This window comes from Dendrobates tinctorius, unplaced genomic scaffold (genome assembly GCF_039654945.1).
Source record: "Dendrobates tinctorius isolate UK_male_01 unplaced genomic scaffold, ASM3965494v1 ptg000017l, whole genome shotgun sequence".
Taxonomy (NCBI): domain Eukaryota; kingdom Metazoa; phylum Chordata; class Amphibia; order Anura; family Dendrobatidae; genus Dendrobates; species Dendrobates tinctorius.
Window position 1 is genome coordinate 1,328,612 of NW_027361685.1, and position 12,000 is coordinate 1,340,611.

General features: G+C 43.1%; 1 protein-coding gene across 1 annotated transcript in view; it reads right to left on the minus strand.

The window, feature by feature from the left end:
- The window catches only part of LOC141082237 (uncharacterized), a 266,254-nt gene that overhangs the window by 154,309 nt on the left and 99,945 nt on the right, over positions 1–12,000 (minus strand). The window lies entirely within an intron of this gene.

The following is a 12,000-nucleotide window of genomic DNA, read 5'->3' on the forward strand; positions in this document are numbered from 1 at the left end:
GCTTCATGCCCACCCGGCGAGGCTTGGGAGGGAAGACGCTATTGGATTCCTGGAGAACACATTTTCTCAGGATACAGTGGGGAGAATAAGTCTTTGATGTTCTTCCGATTTTCGAGGTTTCCCCCTACATAGAATGGAGAGGTCGGTAATTGTTATTGTAGGAATACTTCACCTGTGAGAGACAGAATCTAACAATAAATAACAGAAGATCACATCCTATGATTTCTAAGGAATTAATGTGAATTTTATTGCATGAAATAAGTATTTGACACAATAGAGAAACAGGATTTTTGGCCCCCTCCTCCATACAGATCTCCATATATTTCAGTTTTTGGAGCTGTCGCTTGGCAACATTGAGTTTCCGCTCCTCCAAAGATTTTCTGCTGGGTTCAGGTCTGGAGACCGGCTAGACTACTCCAGGACCCTGACATTCTTCTTTAGTGGCCACTCCTTACTTTCCCTGTCTGTGTGTTTTGGGTCATTGTTCTGCTCGAAGACCCAGCCTCCACCCATCTTCAATGCTGTTACTGAGAGAAGGAGGTTGTTAGCCAAAATCTTCCGATACATGACCCTATCCATCCTTCAATACGTTGCAGTTGTCCTGTCCCCTTTGCAGAAAAGCACCCCCAAAGTATGATGTTTCCCCCACTAGGCTTCACGGTTGGGACTGTGTTCTTGGGGTTGTATTCATCCTTCTTGTTCCTCCTCACATATGTATGGAGTTGACACCCAAAAATTCTCTTTTGGTCTCATCTGACCACTTGACCTTCTCCCATGCCTCCTCTGGATCATCCAGATGGTCATTGGCGACCTTCAAATAGGCCTGGACATGTGCTGGCGTGAGCAGGGGAACCTTGCGTGCCTTGCAGGATTTTAATCCATGACCGCGTCATGTATTACTAACTGTAATGTTTGAGACTGTGGTCCCAGCTCTCTTCAAGTCATTGACCAGGTCCTCATCCCATGTAGTTCTGGCCTGATTCCTGACCTTTCTCAGAATCATCCTTACTCTACAAGGCGAGATCTTTCATGGAGCCGCGGACTGAGGAAGATCAGTCATCTTGTATTTCTTCAATGTTTGTAATAATTGCACCAACAGTTGCCTTCTCACCTAGCTGCTTGCCTATTGTCCTGTAGCTCATCCCAGCCTTGTACAGGTCTACAATTTTTTCCCTGGTGTCCTTAGACAGCGCTTTGGTCTTGGCCATTGTGGAGAGGTTGGGAGTGTGATTGAGTGTGTGGACAGGTGTCTAGTATACAGGTAATGAGATTAAACAGATGCAATTAATACAGGTAATGAGTGCAGAGTAGGAGGCTTCATAAAGAAAAACTAACAGGTCTGTGAGAGGCAGAATTCTGGCTAATTGGTCGGTGATCAAATACTTTTTTCATGCAATAAAATGTAATTTAATTATTTAGAAAATATAAAATGCGATTTTCTGTTTTTTATTTTTACATTTAGTCTCTCACAGTTGAAGTGTACCTGCAATAAAAATTACAGACCTCTTCATTCTTGTAGGTGGGAAAACTTGCAAAATTGGCAGCATAACAAATACTTATTTTCCCCACTGTAGTTTGTGGACTCCATATACAGTATGTGGGCCGTGCTATATACTATGTGGGCCGTGCTATATACTATGTGGGCCGTGCTATATACTATGTGGGCCGTGCTATATACTATGTGGGCCGTGCTATATACTATGTGGCTGTGCTATATACTATGTGGCTGTGCTATATACTATGTGGACTGTGTTATATACTATGTGGACTGTGTTATATACTATGTGGGCTGTGCTACATAATAATAATAATAATACATTTTATTTTTATAGCGCCGACATATTCCGCAGCACTTTACATTTCAGAGGGGATTTGTACAGACAATAGACATTACAGCATAACAATAATCACATACAGTAGATTATAACAAATACCAAGAGGAAAGAGGCAGGGTGGATTGATTTAAATCACGCCGATTTAAATCATGATTTAAATTACGATTTAAATCAAAAGATTTTTTTCTATTTAAATCGGATCGATTTAAATCATGATTTTAATCATGATTTAAATCACTGATTTAAATCAAAAGGTTTTTTTTTAATATAAATCACGATTAAAATGAGAAGTGAGAGCAGTGTGCATGTGCGCCCATAGTTACACGGACGAAACTAGGGGCAACGATCTAACGCCAGGGTGAGGGGGGGACCCCAAAGTAAGTAAAAATCTTTTTTGTTTTACTATATGGCAATAGGTAGGTGTTTAAAAGCAGCATGTCTTAATTGTATAAACTATTAATAGCCTCCACATTTTGTTCATACTGCCCCTTTAATTCCACACTTCTAGCTTGGTTTCAGTTTTGGTTTAGTTTCTTTTTCCCTGCATTCAGTTGACATGCCCAAACTTGTTGGATAGTCAGCAGTACTTGGCTCAGGCTGTAGTAACATCAGCAGTGCTTGGCTCAGGCTGTAGTAACAATCAAACTTCATAAGTGATCTGTGTGAGCCATGGCAGCAGGTCGTAAGAGAGACCCTATTTGGGTTCATTTTGTTGAGATGCCAGCAGCAGATCTTGGAAAGAAAGGTGCAAGAGCAAAGTGCAAATACTGTCAAAAGGATATCCAAGGACTTGTTTGCCGTTTGAAATCACATTATGAAAACTGCAACCAGAAGGGAAATGAAGATGTTGATAGTGATTAGTGTTGAGCATTCCGATACCGCAAGTATCGGGTATCGGCCGATACTTGCTGTATCGGAATTCCGATACCGACTTCCGATATTTTTTCAATATCGGAATTCGGCATCGGAATCGGAAGTTCAGTTGATTGACGGCCTGACGTCATCATGATGCGCGGTGTGTGCGCATCATGATGCGCCGTCATTTCGGGCCTTCCGGGGGTCTCTGCCGGCCTGCCGGGGGGCTGTGCCGGCCTGCCGGGGGGCTGTGTGGACTGCCCGGGGTCTGTACCGGCCTGCCGGGGGGCTGTGCCGGCCTGCCGGGGGGCTGTGCACCCTGTGGGGGTCTGTACCGGCCTGCCGGGGGGCTGTGCCGGCCTGCCGGGGGGCTGTGCTGATGTCCGGGGGTCTGTGCAAGCATCGTCCGATGGGACTACAAGTCCCATCGGGCGATGCCTGCTACCATGACAGTGATTGACACATTAGCCAATGATGGGACAGTAGTAGTCCCATCATCCGGCTAATGTGTTAAATGTTAAAAAAAAAAATAAAAAAAAAAAAAATACTACATGCATGCTGCATACATACTACATGCATGCTACATATATACTACATACATACTACATACATGCTACATACATACTGCATGCTACATACATACATACTACATACATACTACATACATACTACATACATACTACATATATACTACATACATACTACATACATGCTACATACATACTGCATGCTACATACATACTACATACATACTACATGCATACTACATATATACTACATACATACTACATACATGCTACATACATACTGCATGCTACATACATACTACATACATACTACATGCATACTACATATATACTACATACATACTACATATATACTACATACATACTGCATGCTACATACATGCTACATACATACTACATACATACTACATTCATGCTACATGCATGCTACATGCATGCTACATACATGCTACATGCATGCTACATACATACCACATACATACTACATGCTACATACATACCACATATATACTACATACATACAATACATTCATACAATACATACATAGACATACAGTACATATAACATAGAGTAACATACTTACCAATACTTGTCACATTGTTCCCCGAAGCCATTGTCTATTCCGGGATAAATATTAACATAACAAACCACAAAAATACTCACCCACGATCCGAAGCAGTCCACGAGTGTGTCCCACGACGATCTTGGGTAGAGAACTGCAGCATCAGATGATGCTGCCGTTCTCTACGGGCTGTAGGAATCCAATGACGGAAGGTAGGTATCCTTCCGCACTGTATTCCTCCGCCACTTAAAAAAAAAAAGTCCCTAGTCTCACTTTATGCCATTGCTGTGTGGGAAATTCCCACACAGCAATGGCATAAAGTGAGACTAGGGACTTTTTTTTTTTTAAGTGGCGGAGGAATACAGTGCGGAAGGATACCTACCTTCCGTCATTGGATTCCTGCAGCCCGTAGAGAACGGCAGCATCATCTGATGCTGCAGTTCTCTACCCAAGATCGTCGTGGGACACACTCGTGGACTGCTTCGGATCGTGGGTGAGTATTTTTGTGGTTTGTTATGTTAATATTTATCCCGGAATAGACAATGGCTTCGGGGAACAATGTGACAAGTATTGGTAAGTATGTTACTCTATGTTATATGTACTGTATGTCTATGTATGTATTGTATGAATGTATTGTATGTATGTAGTATATATGTGGTATGTATGTAGCATGTAGTATGTATGTGGTATGTATGTAGCATGCATGTAGCATGTATGTAGCATGCATGTAGCATGCATGTAGCATGCATGTAGTATGTATGTAGTATGTATGTAGCATGTATGTAGCATGCAGTATGTATGTAGTATATATGTAGTATGTATGTAGTATATATGTAGTATGCATGTAGTATGTATGTAGTATGTATGTAGCATGCAGTATGTATGTAGCATGTATGTAGTATGTATGTAGTATATATGTAGTATGCATGTAGTATGTAGCATGTAGTATGTATGTAGCATGCATGTAGTATATATGTAGTATGTATGTAGTATGTATGTAGCATGCATGTAGTATGTATGTAGCATGTAGTATGTAGCATGCATGTAGTATATATGTAGTATGTAGCATGTAGTATGTATGTAGCATGCATGTAGTATATATGTGTTATGTATGTAGCATGTAGCATGCATGTAGCATGCATGTAGTATGTATGTAGTATATATGTGGTATGTATGTAGCATGCAGTATGTATGTAGCATGCATGTAGTATATATGTAGTATGTATGTAGTATGTATGTAGCATGCATGTAGTATGTATGTAGCATGTAGTATGTAGCATGCATGTAGTATATATGTAGTATGTAGCATGTAGTATGTATGTAGCATGCATGTAGTATATATGTGTTATGTATGTAGCATGTAGCATGCATGTAGCATGCATGTAGTATGTATGTAGTATATATGTGGTATGTATGTAGCATGCAGTATGTATGTAGCATGCATGTAGTATATATGTAGTATGTATGTTGCATGTAGTATTTATGTAGTATGAATGTAGCATGTATGTAGTATGTAGTATGAATGTAGCATGTATGTAGTATGCATGTTGTATGTATGTAGCATGTAATTTTTTTTTTTTTTTTTACATTTAACACATTAGCCGGATGATGGGACTACTACTGTCCCATCATTGGCTAATGTGTCAATCACTGTCATGGTAGCAGGCATCGCCCGATGGGACTTGTAGTCCCATCGGACGATGCCTGCACAGACCCCCGGAGCCTGCACAGACCACCGGCAGGCCGGCACAGCCCCCCGGCAGGCCGGCACAGCCCCCCGGCAGGCCGGCACAGCCCCCCGGAGCCTGCACAGCCCCCCGGCAGGCCGGCACAGCCCCCCGGCAGGCCGGCACAGCCCCCCGGAGCCTGCACAGCCCCCCGGCAGGCCGGCACAGACCACCGGAGCCTGCACAGCCCCCCGGCAGGCCGGCACAGCCCCCCGGAGCCTGCACAGACCACCGGCAGGCCGGCACAGACCACCGGAGCCTGCACAGACCCCCTGGCAGGCCGGCACAGCCCCCCGAAAGGCCCGTACAGACCCCAGAGAGGCTGTACAAGGGCAGGAAAGGGTTTTTCTTATTCCGATACCGGAAGTCCCATAGACTTGAATGGGACTTCCGGTATCGGAATCGGCGATACCGATACTTTTTTTAAAGATCGGCCGATACCATCCGATACGATACTTTGAAGTATCGGACGGTATCGCTCAACTCTAATAGTGATACAACTAATGTCAATGAACCCCCACAGCTTCTTATGCACCAGGAGCCTAGTACTAGTGGTAAGTCTGGCAATTAATTTACAACCTATTTTTTTAACAGACATTTTACTGGGATGGTTAAAGTCTATGAAAAGAAAAATTTCTAGCACTGGTAGTTCTGGAGTATAGAATTTAAATTTATGTTAAGGCAATATTTCACAGAAAATTAACGCTAAAGGACATGTGCACCTTTATTTTTTTAAGGTGCACATGTCCTCCCCCCGCAGCGCTCTTACCTCCGATCCCCGCAGCGCTGAGATCCGTGGCTTCGTTTTGACCGTCCGCCTCCCGTCCTCCGGTTGCGGCCTACTCGCAGTGATCCAGCGGCGTGACGTCAGCGGGCCGCACGCTCCATTGAAATGAATGGAGGCGCGCTCGCGGACGGGCAGAACGAAGCCACGGATCCCCGCAGCGCTGACATCGGAGGTAAGAGAGCTGCGGGGGGAGGACATGTGCACACTGTGACTGGCTGCACCTTAAAAAATAAAGGTGCACATGTCCTTTAAGTAAAAATAAAGTGTGTATACGCTTATTTTTTTTTTTATTGTAGGCTGCAATTCACTTTTGAAGTCTGCCAAATTGACCATTTTAAAAAAAAAAACATTTTTAAAACTTTTGTGACATAATTTTTTTCAGTTGCTGAGGCTCTGATATTAGTTACCAGTATTACAGCAACCTCACCGGAAAACTTGAGTAGCATAACTTTTGAGACAGCCCTTATAGGATGAGGACCATTACATTGTTCAAAAAGTTTGTTTCAATATTTTCGTTATATTTCTTCAAATACGCAGTCGATTTATATTTTTAATTTCTGTGCTTTCAGGGTCAAATATGGCTTGTGCTGCACGTGACAATCAATATCTGGGTACAACTTCAACAAAGCAGCCCAAAAAAAAACTTTGCGTGCAAAGTGTAGAAAAATTCATCTTAAAGACTACGACGAGCCAGAAAGAACATTTTGATGAATTAATTGCTAAATTCATATTTGCAACCAATTCTTCTTTCCGACTAGTTGAGCACCCATTGTTTGTACAAATGATCGAAGGAATTAGACCAGGCTACAAACCACCAAGTAGATTTGATATCTCAGGAAAACATCTTCAGGCTGTATACGACATAGAAAGAGCGGCTTGTACAAAATATTTGAAAGACAAGGTTGTTAACATGAGCTTGGATGGTTGGAGCAACATCCACAACGACCCCATAATTTGCACTTGTGTCACAACAGAAGATGGTGAAACTTACCTTACAGACACAATCGACACATCTGGAAATTCACATACTGCTGAATATTTACTTGAAATTGCTAAGAACTCAATTCACCAATGCCAAGAACAGTTTGGATGTAAAGTAAGGAGCTTAGTTACTGATAACGCAAGCAATGTGGCAAAAATGCGAGCGGAACTGGCACAGGATGACACAAATGTCATTACATACGGTTGTTCTGCCCATTTGTTGCATCTTTTGGCAAAAGACCTGCATATTTTGGGTGTCAAGGAACATGTTGTAGAAATTGTTAAATATTTCCGCAATAATCATTTTGCACATGCAACCTACAAGGAAATGGGAGGACTGAAGTTGGTTCTACCACAAGATGTTAGATGGAATACCTTGGCTGACTGCTTGGAACTGTTTATTAACAACTGGTCAAAATTACTGTCCATTTGCGAAACACATCGGGATAAAATTGATGCTAATATACGAAGCAAAGTATTAAATCTTGGTGTGAAGAGAAATGCCGAGGACCTTTTGGAAAGGTTAAAGCCAATATCGATTGCGTTGGATAAAATGCAGAAAGATACTGCAACCATAGCTGATGCCACAGAAGTTTGGAAAGATTTAGAAGGTTCTCTAGATCTCTTGAACCTCTCAAACAATGTAAAGGTTGCAATACAGCACCGCAAGGACCAAGCATTAAAAGAAGAACACTATTTAGCCAATATCTTGCATCCCATCTACAGAGGGAAAAAATTATCTGAGGCGGAAATCAACTCTGCAATGGAGTGGCTCGCCAATACTAACCATGACATTGTGGCAACTGTGCTGAAATTGAAGTGTGAATCTGCACCATTTCAAAAATACATGTTTGCAGATAACATCGTTAATGAACTAAAACCACTGGACTGGTGGAAGTCGCAATCACTTGTTCTTCCAGCAAAGATAATAAATCTAGCTACTCAGCTACTGACTGCATCGGCTTCATCCGCAGGAGTAGAGAGATTGTTTTTTTCATTTGGTTTTGTGCACACAACAGTCCGAAACCGCTTTGGAACTGCTAAAGCAGGACAACTGGTTTTCCTATTAAAAGTCCTAAATAAACAGTAGGCTTAAAGGACTGATGTATTCACTGAAGATATTTGCTTACTTCAAACGTTAGAGATAGGCTATTGTTAAAAAGTACTTACTCTCTGTAGTTCAATTCTGAGTGTTTAATAGTGCAAATAAAAATTATTAGGTTTCATAATCAACTGTTTTAATATTTTTATTTGTGTAAAACAATTAGATTTGCAAAAAGACAAAGTTTTGCTTGTGTACAACTTGATTAAAAAATCTGATTTAAATCAAATGATTTAAATCAAAAAAATCTGATTTAAATCAAAAAAATCTGATTTTTTTGATTTTTTTAAAAAAATCAAGATTTTTATCCACCCTGGAAAGAGGGCCCTGCTCGCAAGCTTACAGTCTATGAGGAAAGAGGGAGACACGAAAGGTGGGTGGTAACAGTTGCCCTGATTGTATGGACCAGCCATAATGTTAAGTGTGTAACAGTACAGACACAGAGGGCTAATGGAGGCATAAAGCATGTGGGAACATGAAGCGGGGAACCTGGTTATGGTAAAACTTTTGGCTCTGCCACACAGGGATAGATTAGGTTAATGTGTTGGGGTGGTAGGCCAGTCTGAATAAATGTGTTTTCAGGACACGCTTAAAATTGTGGGGATTGGGGACTAATCGTATTGACCTGGGAAGTGCATTCCAAAGAATTGGCGTGGCACGTGTAAAGTCTTGGAGACGGGAGTGGGAGGTTCTGACTATTGAGGATGCTAATCTCAGGTCATCAGCAGAACGGAGGGCGCGGGTAGGGTGGTATACTGAAACAAGGGAGGAGATGTAGGGTGGTGCTGAGCCATGGAGGGCTTTGTGAGTGAGGGTAATAAGTTTATACTGAATTCTGGAGTGGATGGGTAGCCAGTGTAATGACTGGCACAAGGTAGAGGCATCGGTGTAACGATTGGTGAGGAATATGATCCTGGCTGCAGCATTCAAGACAGATTGGAGGGGGGAGAGTTTGGTAAGAGGGAGACCGATTAGAAGAGAGTTACAATAGTCGAGACGAGAATGAATAAGAGAAACAGTAAGAGTTTTCAAAGGTAAGAAAAGGTCGAATTCTAGAAATGTTTTTGAGGTGCAGATGACAAGAGCGAGCCAGTGATCGAATGTGGGGGGCAAAGGAAAGCTCGGAATCAAGTATGACCCCAAGACAGCGGGCCTGTTGCTGGGGAGTAATAGTGGAACCACACACAGAAATGGCAATGTCGGGTATAGGTACATTAGTAGAGGGAGGAAACACCAGGAGTTCAGTCTTTGACAGGTTCAGTTTCAGATATAGTGAGGACATGATATTAGACACAGCGTTTAGACAATCGCCGGTGTTTTCTAGAAAGGCTGGCGTGATGTCAGGAGAAGAAGCGTATAATTGGGTGTCATCAGCATAGAGATGGTACTGGAAATCAAATCTACTGATTGTTTGACCAATAGGGGCAGTGTACATGGAGAAGAGGAGGGGACCTAGAACCGATCCTTGGGGGACCCCAACAGTAAGGGGAAGATGAGAGGAGGAGGAACTGGCAAAAGATACAGTAAAGGAGCGGTCGGAGAGATAGGAGGAGAACCAGGAGAGAACGGTATCCTTGAGGCCAATGGAACGGAGCATAGTGAGGAGGAGCTGATGATCCACAGTGTCGAATGCTGCAGAGAGATCCAAGAGAATTAGCATGGAGTAGTGACCATTTGATTTAGCTGTTAGCAGATCATTAGAGACTTTAGTAAGGGCAGTTTCAGTGGAGGAGTGTAAAGAGCGGAAACCGGATTGGAGAGGGTCGAGAAGAGAGTTTTCTGAGAGATAGCGGATAAGACGGGAGTGGACCAGGCATTCCAGGAGTTTAGAGATGAAGGGAAGATTAGAGACAGGTCTATAGTTAGCGGCATAGTTTTGGTCGAGGGATGGTTTTTTAAGTAGTGGATGTATGATGGCATGCTTAAATGAGGAGGGAAAAATACCAGAAGAGAGAGGTTAAATACTTTAGTTAAGTGAGGGGTGACAGCAGGGGAAAGGGACTGAAGGAGCTGTGACGGAAATGGGTCATTGGTGCAAGTAGTTGGGCGAGAAGATGCAAGGAGCCTGCTTACTTCTTCTTCTGTGACTGGTTCAAAATCAGAGAGTGAGTTAGATGCAGTGGGGGAGGGAGGACAGTGCATGGTATGATGTGATTGGGAGATAATTTCCTGTCGGATCTGGTCAATTTTTTCTTTGAAGTAATTGGCCAGATCGTCAGCTCGGAGCTCCGTGGTTGGGGCCTGTACTCTTGGATTGAGTAGAGAATGAAAAGTGTCAAAGAGACGTTTCGGGTTATTGGACAGTGAGGTGATGAGGGTGTTGAAATAGGTTTGTTTGGAGAGGTGAAGGGCAGTGTTGTATGTTCTAAGCATAAACTTAAAATGGATGAAATCTTCGGGTAGATTGGATTTTCTCCACAGACGTTCGGCGCACCTGGAGCACCGCTGCAGGAAACGTGTTTGCACCGTGTGCCAGGGTTGTCGCCGTCTGCCTTGTGATGTTCTATTTATAGGGGGTGCAAATTCATCCAGGGCACTTTGAAGTGTTTCATTGTAATGCTTCAATGCAGAATCAGGACAGGAGAGGGAGGAGATAGGGGCCAATGAAGACTGCAAGTTCTTCACAAGTTTCTGGGTGTTAATGGCCTGTATGTTTCTATAAGTCTGGACAGTGGGGGTGACCTGAGTGGCCTGGCAGTTCTTGATAGAGAATGAAAGAAGATTGTGGTCAGAGAGCGGGAGAGGGGAGTTTGCAAAATCATCCACTGCACAAAGCCGAGAGAAGACCAAATCGAGGGAGTTTCCGTCTTCATGCGTTGGAGAATTAGTAAGCTGCGAAAGGCCAAATGAGGAGGTTAGAGATAAAAGGTGAGTAGCAGATGGTGAGAGGGGAAGAGCAATGGGGATGTTGAAATCACCCATGATGAGGGTAGGGATGTCACAGGAGAGAAAATGTGGAAGTCAAGTGGCAAAATGATCCAGGAACTGATGGGAGGGGCCGGGAGGACGATACACCACCGCCACTCGCATGGAGAAGGGGGTGTAGAGTCTGATGGCATGGACCTCAAAAGAAGGGAAGACAAGTGAGGGTACTTGAGGGATAACCTGAAAGGTACATTTTGGTGATAGGAGCAGACCAACGCCTCCACCAGCTCTATTGTCTGATCTTGGGGTATGAGAGAAGTGAAGCCCCCCATATGAAAGAGCAGCAGCAGCGGTAGTGTCTGACTGCTGGATCCAGGTTTCAGTAAGAGCCAGGAGGTTAAGAGAATTAGAAAGGAAAAAGTCATGAATGAAGGAGAGTTTGTTACACACTGAGCGAGAATTCCAAAGTGCACAATTAAGAGAGACAGATGGCATGCAGGGAATATTAATAAGATTAGAGGGGTTTCTGAGTGTAGCAGTCGGGAGGTTTGACTTTCTATAACATGGGGGACCAGTGTTGGGAGCAATGTCTCCTGCGACTAGGAGAAGGAGGATAGAAAGAGTGAGCAGATGGTTAAGTGATTTGTGAGAGCGTCTCTGATGTTGAATGGTGGGACTGACTGGATCTGTGCAGTTTAACAACGTGAAAAGAGCATGAGTGCTATACATAGGAGAGGAAAGAAGCGAGGGGCCAATGT